This window comes from Scyliorhinus canicula, chromosome 1 (genome assembly GCF_902713615.1).
Source record: "Scyliorhinus canicula chromosome 1, sScyCan1.1, whole genome shotgun sequence".
NCBI lineage: Eukaryota > Metazoa > Chordata > Chondrichthyes > Carcharhiniformes > Scyliorhinidae > Scyliorhinus > Scyliorhinus canicula.
Window position 1 is genome coordinate 303,880,508 of NC_052146.1, and position 12,833 is coordinate 303,893,340.

Genomic DNA, 12,833 nt, shown 5'->3' on the forward strand with positions numbered 1-12,833 from the left:
GGTCTCAAGCTCGTGGTTCGTGAGCATTAACATAGAACATAGAACAGTACAGCGCAGCACAGGCCCTTCGGCCTACGATGTTGCACCGTCCTGTGAAACCCTTCGAAAGTCCCTCTACACTATTCCCTTATCGTCCATATGCCTATCCAATGACCCGCTTCTCCTCGCTACTATCTGGGACGGTGTGTGTGGGGAGTGAATTGTGTCTCTGTGGCTGCAGCTTGTCAGCCTCCTGAGTGTCGATTGTGAATTCGGCCAATCCTGCACCGTTTCTCATTGGAATCGATTGAGTTCCACATGGTGCTGGTGCTTGCCCCTCAACTCCTCAATTCTCCAGGAAAAGAGAATTCCGCCAGTGGTGTTTGAAAAGAGAAATTGATGAATGCAGGAATAACAGCCGAGCAGAAAACAAAACATTCATTTCTAAACAATAATATTGGGGTGAATTCTTACCATTTGTGCACCATAACTCTCGCCGTTATTTATGATGGTGCAATCTGATCATTTGACAACCAAGTTGTTATTAGGTCCCGCCCCATGGCCACGGCATTGCTATACTCCTGATCTGACATTCATTGACTGTTTTGATTTGATTTGATTTATTATTGTCACATGTATTAGTATACAGTGAAAAGTATTGTTTTTTGCATGCTATACAAACAATGCATACCGTACATAGGGAAGGAAGGAGAGACTGCAGAATATAATGTTACAATTTGTAGCAAGGTGTAGAGAAAAGGTCAACTTAATACGAGGTAGGTCCATTCAAAAGTCTGATGGCAGTCGGGAAGAAGCTGTTCTTGAGTCGGTTGGTACGTGACCTCAAACTTTGGTATCTTTTTCCTGACGGAAGAAAGTGGAAGAGAGTGTGTCCGGGGTGCGTAGGGTCCTTAATTATGCTGGCTGCCTTTCTGAGGCAGCGGGAATTATAGTTAGCGTCCATGGATGGGAGGCTGGTTTGCGTGATGGACTGGGCTACATTCACGGCCTTTTGTAGTTTCCTGCGGTCTTGGGTAGAGCAGGCTCCATACCAAGCTGTGATAGAACCAGAGAGAATGCTTTCTATGGTGCATTTGTAGAAGTTGGTGAAGGTCATAGCTGAAATGCCAAATTTCCTCAGTCTTCTGAGAAAGTAGAGTCGTTGGTGGGCATGGGGGGACCCTAGAGTCGTAGTGTCGGCATGGGGGGACCAAGACAGGCTGTTGGTGATCTGTACACCTAAAAACCTGAAGCTCTCGACCCTTTCTACTTCGTTCCCATTGATGTAGACAGGGGCATGTTCTCCACTACGCTTCCTGAAGTCGGTGATAATCTCCTTCGTTTTGTTGACATTGAGGGAGAGATTATTGTCATAGAACATAGAACATAGAACAGTACAGCACAGAACAGGCCCTTCGGCCCTCAATGTTGTGCCGAACAATGATCACCCTACTTAAACCCACGTAACCCGTATACCCGTAACCCAACAATCCCCCCATTAACCTTACACTACGGGCAATTTAGCATGGCCAATCCACCTAACCCGCACATCTTTGGACTGTTGTACAATTGTCGTTGTAGTTATTCACTAAGCTGCTGCCTGAAGGCTAGATGACAAAGAGGAAAACAGCCGCTGTCCTCGGATGAGTCAATAGCAAAATATGCACCAATGTAAGAAATAAACTAATGAAGTCCTGGTGGCTCAAGCCACTAATGACGTGGCAAACACACCCTTCAATGGTTTGTGACAGCATGGTTAAGCTCTTGGAGCTGTTCGTTCACGCACTGGAAAACAGCGTTCACCAACCATAACAGAGGCAGCAAATCTCCATGGAAATACGGGACAGTGCAATTGCAGAGGAGCTTGGCTTTCTCCTCAAATCAGTTTTTCAGTTTGGCTAAAAAGAAAAAAAAGCCTTGCATCTATATAATGCTCTTAACAGCCACCAGAGATGTCAAAGTGTTTTGCAGCCAATTACATGCTTTGTGAAGTGTTGCAATATTGCAAACATGGCAGCCAATTTGCAGACAGCAAGCCCCCACAAGCAGCCAAGTCTAATGGCCAGATTACCTGCTTTTGGTGATATCGCCAGAGGGATAAATATTGATTCCATGATTTCCTTGCTTTTATTTGAATTAGTGCCGTGGGACCTTTTACATCCACCCGATTAGGCAGACCAGAACCTTAGCTTAAAATCTTAGCTGAATGATGCCACCACCAATTCCTCCCTCAGTACTGAGTGTCAGCCTTGAGTTTTGTCACTAGAGTGGGACCTGAACCTCGTGATTCAAAGCTGAGACCACCACCAACTGGGCCACAGCTGACACTTGCAGTGAGTTGAATATTTCGCTGGTGCAGCATTCTATGTACCTCAGACCAGCCACTCAGCAGCTCACCAGCCAGACGGGTGAAACTGGTCTTCGCTAAGGTGAAGCACAAACTGATGGCAGTGCACTGGTAGTCCCTTTATAGCCTGATTTGCTTTCCATGGTATGATCCCATGGCAACCATTTTGATGTTGAGCAGGAGAGTTTTTCCAGGTGTCCTGGCCAATATTTATCTCTCAACCACTTCCCACTCTCCCCTCAATAAACACATATATTCTCTTCATTGCTGCAATGCAATCTTTGAGATCTTCCTGTGTGCCAATTGGCTGCTGTGTTCCCCCATTACAACAGCAATCCTATTTCAATCGTAATTCAGGGGCAATGAATGCACTCTGGGATTTCCTGATGATTTTCATCCATGCCACCAGTCTCCATGTCGGTTTCCAGGCTTTATCCCACCCCTCGCCACTTTCTCAGAGGCGGGATAAGCTGCAACCTGCCCACAAGCAGTTGGGTAGCCTGTTCACTGAATTGAACATCAATTGAGGCCTACTGACAGACCAACTGGGTCCAGGGAGGTGTCAGGAGCAATGCATTTGGTGTTTGGAGGCCAGCACTCCAGGAACTCTAAGAAACCCTTGCCGCTAGTCTGATTCAGTTGCAGACGCACGTCGTTGGACTACCTCCATTGACTGATGGTTCTTTTTACCTCACGGTGAAGAAGCCTGAAGGAAGAGGATAATCTCCATCTTGGTGTGTCCTCCTCTGCAAAGATACCTGCTGCTGCCTCCAAGCTGGAGGGCCTGTTGATGAGCCCTGCCTTTGGCTACCTATTGGCCAATTCCAGGTGACTGTTACCCGCACGGTGCGGGCCCCTGGTGCCAATTTGAGCCTGGTGACAGATCCTGAAACCCATGGGAAGAATCCTTTCCCTCGTGGAGAAAGTTAAATACTGTGTGAAATCTGATTGAGGGAGCAAAGTTGTTCGCTGTGACCGGGGCAGTGAACAGAGAGTTTGCTTCCATTTACGTTCACCTTGGAGATGGAACAAACCAAATAATTAAATGATATTTATCCCAGGCAAAGACATTCCAGTTGCTGTTTATCCTGACCACATCAACTTAGTCAAAATGGGCAGGGTTGCATATGGGGCCTGGCACAGTGCTCCTCTCTCTCTAATAAAGACCAGCAGCCTCAAATTCTTAGCAGTCATCTGTAACCAGTGAATAATGAAGCCAGGAAGCCAGCTGATTATAATCAGACCAGGCTCTCACAATCTTCTACCCTTATGACAAATCTCGCCAAGTTCCCTGGCATTGTTGTTGTGGAGCAGCAACATCCATTTGTATAACAGCTGCCCTACAATGAAACATTCAAACAGGCTTCACTCGAGCAATTATCAAATAACATTCGACATGGAATCACAGAAGAAGATGCGGGGGCAGGTGCTAAAAAGCTTGGTCAAAGAGGTAGGTTTCAAAGGCCGTCAGGAGGAAGGGGCGAGGTGGGGGGGGTTTAGGGGAGGAATTTCAGAGCCTAGAGAGCAGACGGCTGAAGGCATAGCTACAATGGCGGAATAATTTAATTTTTTTTTAAATAAATTTAGATTACCCAATTATTTTTTCCAATTAAGGGGCAATTTAGCGTGGCCAATCCACCTAGCCTGCACATTTTTGGGTTGTGGGGGCGAAACCCACGCAGACACGGGGAGAATGTGCAAACTCCACACAGACAGTGACCCAGAGCCAGGATCGAACCTGGGACCGCAGCGCCATGAGGCGGTTGTGCTAACCACTAGGCCACCGTGCTGCCCACGGAATAATTTAATAAAGGGATTCCACAAGGCCATGGTTGAAAGAGTGCAGAGTTCTTAAGCAGGCTTTCGAGCTGGAGGAGCTGATTATAAAGTAATGAAGTCATAGAGTCTCACGGCACAGAAGGAGACCGTTTTGCCCATTGAGTCCGTGTCAGCTCTCTATAGAGCAATCCAGTCACTCATGTTCCCTCACATTATCTCTGTAGCCCTGCAAGTTTATTTCCCTCAAGTGTCCACTCAATTCCTTTAAAAATCATTGCTCACCTTGGCTTCCATCGCTATTGCAAGCAGTGCATTCCAGGTCATTACCATTTGCGGTGTAACATAGTCCTTCCTCACACCCCAGTTACATCTCGAGCCCAGAACCTTAAAACGGAATCCTCTAGTGCTCGTACCACCAGCGAAGGGCGGAGGGGAGCGAGTGGGGACCCCGCCACCTTCTACCTCCACTCAAATTAAGTGTACGGTGGGCAACCTTTTCCCCTTCTGCTCCCCCCCTCCCTCCCTCCACGCCATCAATGGAAAGTCTTCAATGGGCGGTTATTTCCCAGCAGTGCTGAAACACATGCGGGAAACAGACCAAACCAACTGCTCTTTGACTGTCCAGCAGCTCTCGGAAGGTATGACTTCCATCCCTGGGATCCTTGACGCCACTGTCCAATTATGTGCCTGAGTGGCACGTGATAGGATGGACCTTTCCTGAAAGTGGCATCACAGGGTTCTCACCAGCTGACAGGTGTAAACCCCGTCACCTCAGTTAAATATCACCTCTTGGAAGTGTTTGAGAAGCAGTTGCAAATCAAATTAACCTTTAACATAAGCTTAAACAAGGGTGACACTTCAATTAAAATGCAAACAATGCAAAGTTGATGATGTCAGCATATATCACAAACAAAAGAGCAAGCAAATTATGAGCTCCACCATTTAGTCCTGGCTAATCTGACTGTGTCCTCAACTCCACATTCCACCGAACCCGAATAACCTTTGACCCCCTTGTTATCCAAAAGTCTATCTACCTCTGCCTTAAAAATATTAATGAGGCGGCAGGAAGCATGGGTCACAGTCTTGGCCATATTGATCATAGGCCATCTGGTGTGTGTTTATTTTATTTCCTGCTCCACAGCTTCCGCTCCATGGATTGGGTCTTTACAGTTTTGGTCTTCCTCATTGGAGACAGATTTGTCCATTTCTCTGTGGCACCACAACAGGATTGAGAAATGGCACGTTTCAAGGCACGGTTCACACTGTTGATTTTGAACAAGTAATTCAAGTTTTTTCTACTGAAAGGTTGAAGTGATTTTGGCAATCAAACATTGAGTGCCGAGGCTCGCTGAAGTGGCAATCGATCGATGGAAGGCAGCAGAAGGTTTCTCACAGGTTTCCCTCCCTCTGAGCTTCTTCTAAAGATTCTGATTCACGCTGGGCTGGGCACGCTGCCAAAATGGCTAGGGCTAGAGGTGTGACCCTGGACAGCCAGTGGCTGCGAGCCATGAAAGAAAGCATGAAAAGAATGAGACCTTTCATGTCTACCTGAGCCGCAGATAGGGCTTTGATTTAATGTCTTGTTCAAAAGACATTCTGAGAGCGCAGCTCTCCGTCAGTACTGTGTTGGGAATGTGGGTTTAGATGACGTGCTCGAATGACAGGTCAATAGCTTCTTGCTGTTGTAGCGTTGGGATTGTGCAAATCAGCTGACACTTTTTATGCATTACAACAGTGACAAAATTGGCTGTGATGAACTTCGAGACACCCCAAAGTTGTGAAAAGGTCCTATAAAAATGCAGGGTTCTCAGTTTTTATCAGTATCCGTTATGTCTCCTTAATTTAGCATCTCTCTATTAATTTCTACGGGGGTTGGTTGGCTGGACAGCTGTATAGGTTGTTGCTTCCTTTGATATTTGGTATTCTTGCATCTATCCTGATGATTACAAGATGAATTACATGGCATTACATAGAATATGCAGCAGAGAAACAGGCCATTCAGCCCAACAGGTCTGTGTCAGGATCTATGCTTCACATAAGACTTCTCCCATCCCTCTTCATCTCATCTATATGAAAATGAAAATCGCTTATTGTCACGAGTAGGCTTCAAATGAAGTTACTGTAAAAAGCCCCTAGTCGCCACATTCCGGCGCCTGTTCGGGGAGGCTGTTACGGGAATCGAACCGTGCTGCTGGCCTGCTTGGTCTACTTTCAAAGCCAGCGATTTAGCTGTGTGCTAAACAGCCATATAGCCTTCCCTTTAAGATATGGGGCGGAATTCTCTGACCCCCCCGCAGGGTCAGTGAATCGCCCGGGGCCGGCGTAAATCCTGCCCCACGCCGTGGTCGGAATTCTCCGCCACCCGGGAAACGGCGGGAGCGGGAATTACGCTGCGCCGATCGGCATGCCCTCCGCGGAGATTCTCCGGACCGCGAAGGGCCAAAGTCCCGCCGATGACAGACCTCTCCTGCCGGCGGGAATTGGAGCACCTCTGGTGCTGGTGGGATTGGCAGCGCGAGCAGGACCCCGTGGTCCTGGGGGGGCGGCGCGGGGCGATCGGACCCCGGGGGGTGCCCCCACGGTGGCCTGGTCCGCGATCGGGTGTTGGTGTTGTCTGTTTTTCCCTGCACTCCTTGCGAGTGTCCATTTTGAATCGGGATGTGGCCACCCCAGGTGGCTATACTACTACCTCCTCCTTGTCAATTTTGTATGTTTCTCACAACAGAGGTTCCTCCTCTGCCACAATGGGGTCAGAGGGCTCAAAACCGAAGAAGCCCCACAGGCATATAGAATGTGCAAAAGGGAACTTAAAAAGGAAATGAGGAGAGCAAAAAGGGGACATGAAAAGATACTGACACGTAAAATGAAGGAAAACCCTAAATTGTTTTACAAGAACATTAAGGATAAAAGGATAATGAGGGAAAGAATACAGCCCATCAAGGGCCACTGTGGTAATTTGTATATGGAGGTTGTGGCTTTGGAAGGTGTTGTCTCAGGAACCTTGGTGAGTTTGTGCAGTGCATCTTGTAGACAGTACACATGGTTGCCACTGTTAGTCGATGGTGGAGGGAGTGAATGTTTGTGGATGGGGTGCCAATCCAGCGGGCTGCTTTGACCTGGGTGCTGTTGAGCGTCTGCAGCATCATTGAGCTGCACTCATCCAGGCAGTGGGGAGTATTCCATCACACTCTTGACTTGTACCCTGTAGATTGTGGACGTGCTTTGGGGAGCCAGGAGGTGAGTTACCTGTTGCAGGATTCCTAGCCTCTGATCTGCTCTTGTAGGCACAGTATTTATACAGTTAATCCAGTTCACTCTCTGGTCAATGGTAACTCCCAGGATGTTGATAGTGGAGGATTCAGCAATGGTAATGCCATTGAATGTCAAGGGGTGATGTCTAAATTCTCTCTTATTGGACGTGGCCTGGCACTTGGGTGGATGAATGTAACTTACCACTTATCAGCCCAACTAGAATATTGTCCAGGTCTTGCTGCATTTGGATATGAAGCATGAAACCATTTACCTGTACCTGTGAACCAATATAATGCCGTACTGGCAGATGCGTGGGAATTAGCCCGTAGTCCTTCCTGATTCACCTGGTAGTGACAATTAGACAGAAAGTACTTTTTAAATGTCCCAATGATTTATAATAATAATTTTTCTCCGGAGCTGCACACAGCAGTGTTCTGGGGATTGATCTTCAACTCTCGAAGACTCAATACCAACCCTGGAGGGTTGGCAACTCAACTTCTCTGTGGTTGGCAACAGGGTGAAGGTTCAATTTGGGGCAGATGTCGAATTGCTAAGATATTGCAATCATTGTAAATGACTTGCTAAACAAAGCAGCCTGCCAAAGTTGGTTAATGTAAGGTTGCATTGATATTGTGCAGTCTCCCCTGATCGGGGTGTAAAATAGGCAGATTTGAAGAAGCTTTGCTTCAGGGCTGAGGCAAGTTGGATAGATTCCATGAAGCAGAATATTGGAAATGTTCTCCAGAAGAAATGGTCTTCATGAACCTGATTCGCATTCCTTGCCTTTTATGTTCTCATTTCTACCTCTTGAACAGTATTTTTAAAATCTTTCTCTCTCTCGCTATGCACTCGCTAATTTATGCTGTGACCTCTTGAACTGCAGAAGCACCAAACAATCTGACGACTCTGAGCACCCTAATATAGCCCAGCGATTTACAAAGGACGCAAAAAGCACTCATTTTCTTAAATTAACACCAACAGCATTATTCAGACACACACGACTGGCACCATCTGTACTGGAAAAAGGAACAATCGTTGTAAGGCCAATATTGACACCGAACTGTAAGTTGCGCTGTATGATTCTCTAAGCTGCTAGTGGCAGAATTACATCATAACTTTGCAGAGAGCAGATGAGAGTGCCCTGCAGCAGGAATGAAAAAATGAAAATCGCTTATTGTCACGAGTAGGCTTCAATGAAGTTACTGTGAAAAGCCCCTAGTCGCCACATTCCAGCGACTGTCCGGGGAGGCTGGTACGGGAATCGAACTGTGCTGCTGGCCTGCTTGGTCTGCTTTAAAAGCCAGTGATTTAGCCCAGTGAGCTAAACCAGCCCCTGGTGGAGAAAGAGATGGTTAATAATCCTGCTGCTGGCGGTGTGATTCATTTCTCACCTCGACAGCCACGTGAAGAAAAGAGCTGCCTTTTTCTTTTGAAAGCATCATGCAAGACGGGAATAAATGAAAGCAATTTTTTTATTGAGCTTGTTTTAATTAGTGATCCTGAAAGTAAACTCTTAAGATACGCAGCACTGTGAAGGAACCACCTGACCAAGAACCTCGAGCACAGGTTGATATGCAGAGACTAAACTTTATTCAGAAAACATTTCTTAGATTGTGGTTCACCAAAAGAAATGCAGAATAAGAGCTGACACACTGCAGTGAATATTGTGGTGATATGCATCACTGTAAATACACAAGGGGTTAATGTAAATACACTACAATGAAGTAAACACTAGAGGGAACACTGGAGATGTTATGACATGCAGACATACAGCTAATTAACACATAGAATAGGACACGGCCAATGGGCAGTCAAGACACCCAGAGTGACACTACCACAAGGGGGCATTATAAAACCCACATAGAAAAGGACAGGGCACACATGCTCTTTCTCTTTCCACGGGCGACACTGAGAGAGAAGGACAGGGGCAGATCAGAAGCATCACACCCACCGCATGGCTTAGAGCAGACTGGTTAGTTAGACTGAGTTACTATAGCAAGATTATCAGGAGAGTCGAACTCAAGTAGGAGAATTGTTAACTGTTCACTAAATGTGTTGAACCTATCTCCAAGTCTGAACCTTCCTTTGATAGAGCAAACATCAAGGAAGCAGCAGGAAGAAGCATAACATAACAAATATAAACTTGGCCAATCAAGATTTTGACCAGGGGAAAAGTATTTTTGTCGTATAAACATTTCACCCCTAACAATATCCCATGTCAATTTTCACAACAGAAAACAGTGGCAGCATTATATCCACTAAGATTGGGTAATTCACTAATTAATCGCTCCTAGATACTACCCGATTGTAAGGAACAGAGACTGACTTCATACATACACAAACATGCAATTTGTGTTGGCTAACTATCCTCCTCTCGCTAAATCTTACTGGAGGACAAAACCTACTTTCATCGAGAGGTATCACTGCAGTTTGAAGACTCTTTTAAAATATCATAGAACCATAGAATCCCAACAGTGCAGAAGGAGGCCATTCGCCCATCTAGTTTGCACCTTCCCTCTGAAACAGCACTCCACCCAAGCTAACTTCCCTTCCCTATCCCAATAACCCCATAACATCACCTACACATCCATGGACACTAAGGTCAATCCCACCTAACCTGCACATCTTTGGACTGTGCGAGAAAAATTGAAGCACCCGGGGGAAACCCACACAGACATGGGGAGAACGTGCAGACTCCGCACTGACTGTGACCCGAGGCTGGGATTGAACCCGGGTCCCTGACGCTGTGAGGCAGCAGTGCTAACCACTGTGCCACCATGCCGCTCCAAATTAATTTTTTTACTGCAAATCCTGCTGCTTCTCAACTCATTGGCTCCTACAAAGAGGTCAATGGATAATCTGCCTGTTCTCTGGTGCGGTCTTCCCACCCTCTTGTCTCCTGCAACCTATCTTTGTCTGCCTGTCCAGAATCTCTGATTCCAGCTGAGTTCTCCTTTCATTCCTGCCCTTCCTGGGGTACTGCCTTAGCTTCAGAGCCGCTCCACACCCCTCACATTCCCAAATCCACTGTCTCCTGTTCCATTGGTTTCCCAGCACCGAGCCGGGAAATCTGGGATTGGTTTTTAATGAGGCAGCGGAAGGCTTTGAAGTAAGGGTGGTCGAGGGAGAGGTGGGGAGCGAAGAAGGGGCCAGGCTGCTGGAGGAAATGTAGTTCAGGGGAGAAAGAGGGCAGAACGCAGATGGGGAGGAGGAGGAGAGTGAAAGGATAGGTTAAGAAGGATGTTGTGGTAAAGAGGGATGGCGAGCTAGAGAGGGAAGGAAGAACATGCCGATGAGACGGCAATGAGAGCTAAACCCCCTTGCTGCTGAGGCCCACATGGTTTGCATCCAGCCTAACCCTTCCTTCCCAACTCAGAGTGATGCTATGAGCTGCTAGTTATATCAAGCACTGTTTGAGTTGCACACAGGACACCCGTTGTTGTTTAATGGTCCAGTAGTATCCCTGCAGGAAGAGGAGTGGGATGGAGGGGGGATGGTAGGGTAGTGGTTAGAGTCGAGACAGATGTTTGTAGTTAAATATGAAAAGAAGTTTCCTTTGAACCTTTGAAAATCTTTAGACCGTGAATAAATACTGACACATGCAATGTTTTATAGATCACAATTAAAGATAAGCTTTGAAAACCAATTAATATGGAAATAATTTTGGCTTTTCATGCCGTTTTTTAATACTGGTACTGGAATCCACTCAGAATTGGACAGAAATGTAGGTCATCCAATTTTCCTTTTGTACTCACCCACACAAATACTTTAAGTATATTAATTGAATCATCAAGGAAAATCTTTGTATCTTCATGAGATAATAATTGAAATGAAAGTGGATATTATCAATTGAAATGATCAAAGTGATACTAGTGGGTGTAGGGGCAATGGAAGGCATGATATTACTGAGAGCACAGTAGCACAGCTGTTAGCACTGTTGCTTCACAGCTTCAGGGTCCAAGGTTCGATTCCTCGCTTGGGTCACTGTCTGTGTCGAGTCTGCACATTCTCCCCGTGTCTGTGTGGGTTTCCTCCGGATGCTCCGGTTTCCTCCCACAAGTCCCGAAAGACGTGCTGTCAGGTGAATTGGACATTTTGAATTCTCCCTCAGTGTACCCGAACAGGCAATGGAATGTGGTGACGAGGGGATTTTCACAGTAACTTCATTGCAATGGGCAGCACGGTAGCATAGTGGTTAGCACGATCGCGTCACAGCTCCAGGGTCCCAGGTTTGATTCCCGGCTTGGGTCACTGTCTGTGCACGTTCTCCCCCTGTGTACGTGGGTTTCCTCCGGGTGCTCCGGTTTCCTCCCACCGTCCAAAGATGTGCAGGTTAGGTGGATTGGCCATGATAAATTGCCCTTAGCGTTGGGTGGGGCTACGGGGATAGGTGGAGGTGTGAGCTTGGGTCGGGTGCTCTTTCCAAGAGCCGGTGCAGACTCAATGGGCCGAGTGGCCTCCTTCCGCACTGTAACCATTATGATCTATGATCATCTGCATAGTGTTAGTGTTCTAAATTAATGTAAGCCAACTTGTGACAATAATAAAGATTATTATTATCACTATTCATCCACAGTGCACAGCTCATCTTTGATGTTTGTTTCTCGATGAAGTTGGACGTTAGTCGGACAAGGTGCTCAGTGCTCTTGTTAAAGCAAAATAATGCGGATGCTAGAATCCTGGAATAAAAACAGAAAATGCTGGATAAACTAAACTTGACATATCTGGAGAACTGAAGATGACTCATGAGGACTTGAAACGTTAACTCTGTTTCTCTCTGCCCAGATGCAGTCACAGCTGCTGAGGTTATCCAATATTTTCTATTTTAAACTCAGTGTTCTGATATCTTGTGAGGGACATGCAGGACTCTGGTCTCGTTTTTTGACCAGAATATTTATTTTTCCCAATTAAGTGGCAATTTAGCGTGGCCAATCTACCTACCCTGCACATCTTTGGGTTGTGGGGGTTAAACCCACGCAGACACGGGGAGAATGTGCAAACTCCACACGGACAGTGACCCAGGGACGGAATCAAACCCGGGTCCTCAGCGCCTTGAGACAGCAGTGCTAACCACTGTGTCACCGTGCTGCCCGATTGGAATCTTTTTAAACAGCAAGTTCTCAACATTCAAGGGGACATTAAAAGACTTTTTCCATTGGCACAAGGTCTGGTATCCAGGGAGCACAGATTTAAGGTAATTGGCAAAAGACCGAGAGGAGGAGATGAAGAGATTTGTTTTCTAATGCACTGGGTTGTTGTGAATGAAAGCCAGAAGGGCAGTGGAAGCAGATTCAACAGTGACTTTCAAATGTGAATTGGGCAAATACTTCAAAAGCAACATTTATCTAATTGAGGTGTACAAGATGATAAAAGGTATGAACAAAGTAGACTTAGAGAGGATGCTTCCTCTTATGGGGCAAGCTAGAATGAGAGGTCATAGTGTTTGGATAAGGGATAGCAGATTTCAAACAAAGAT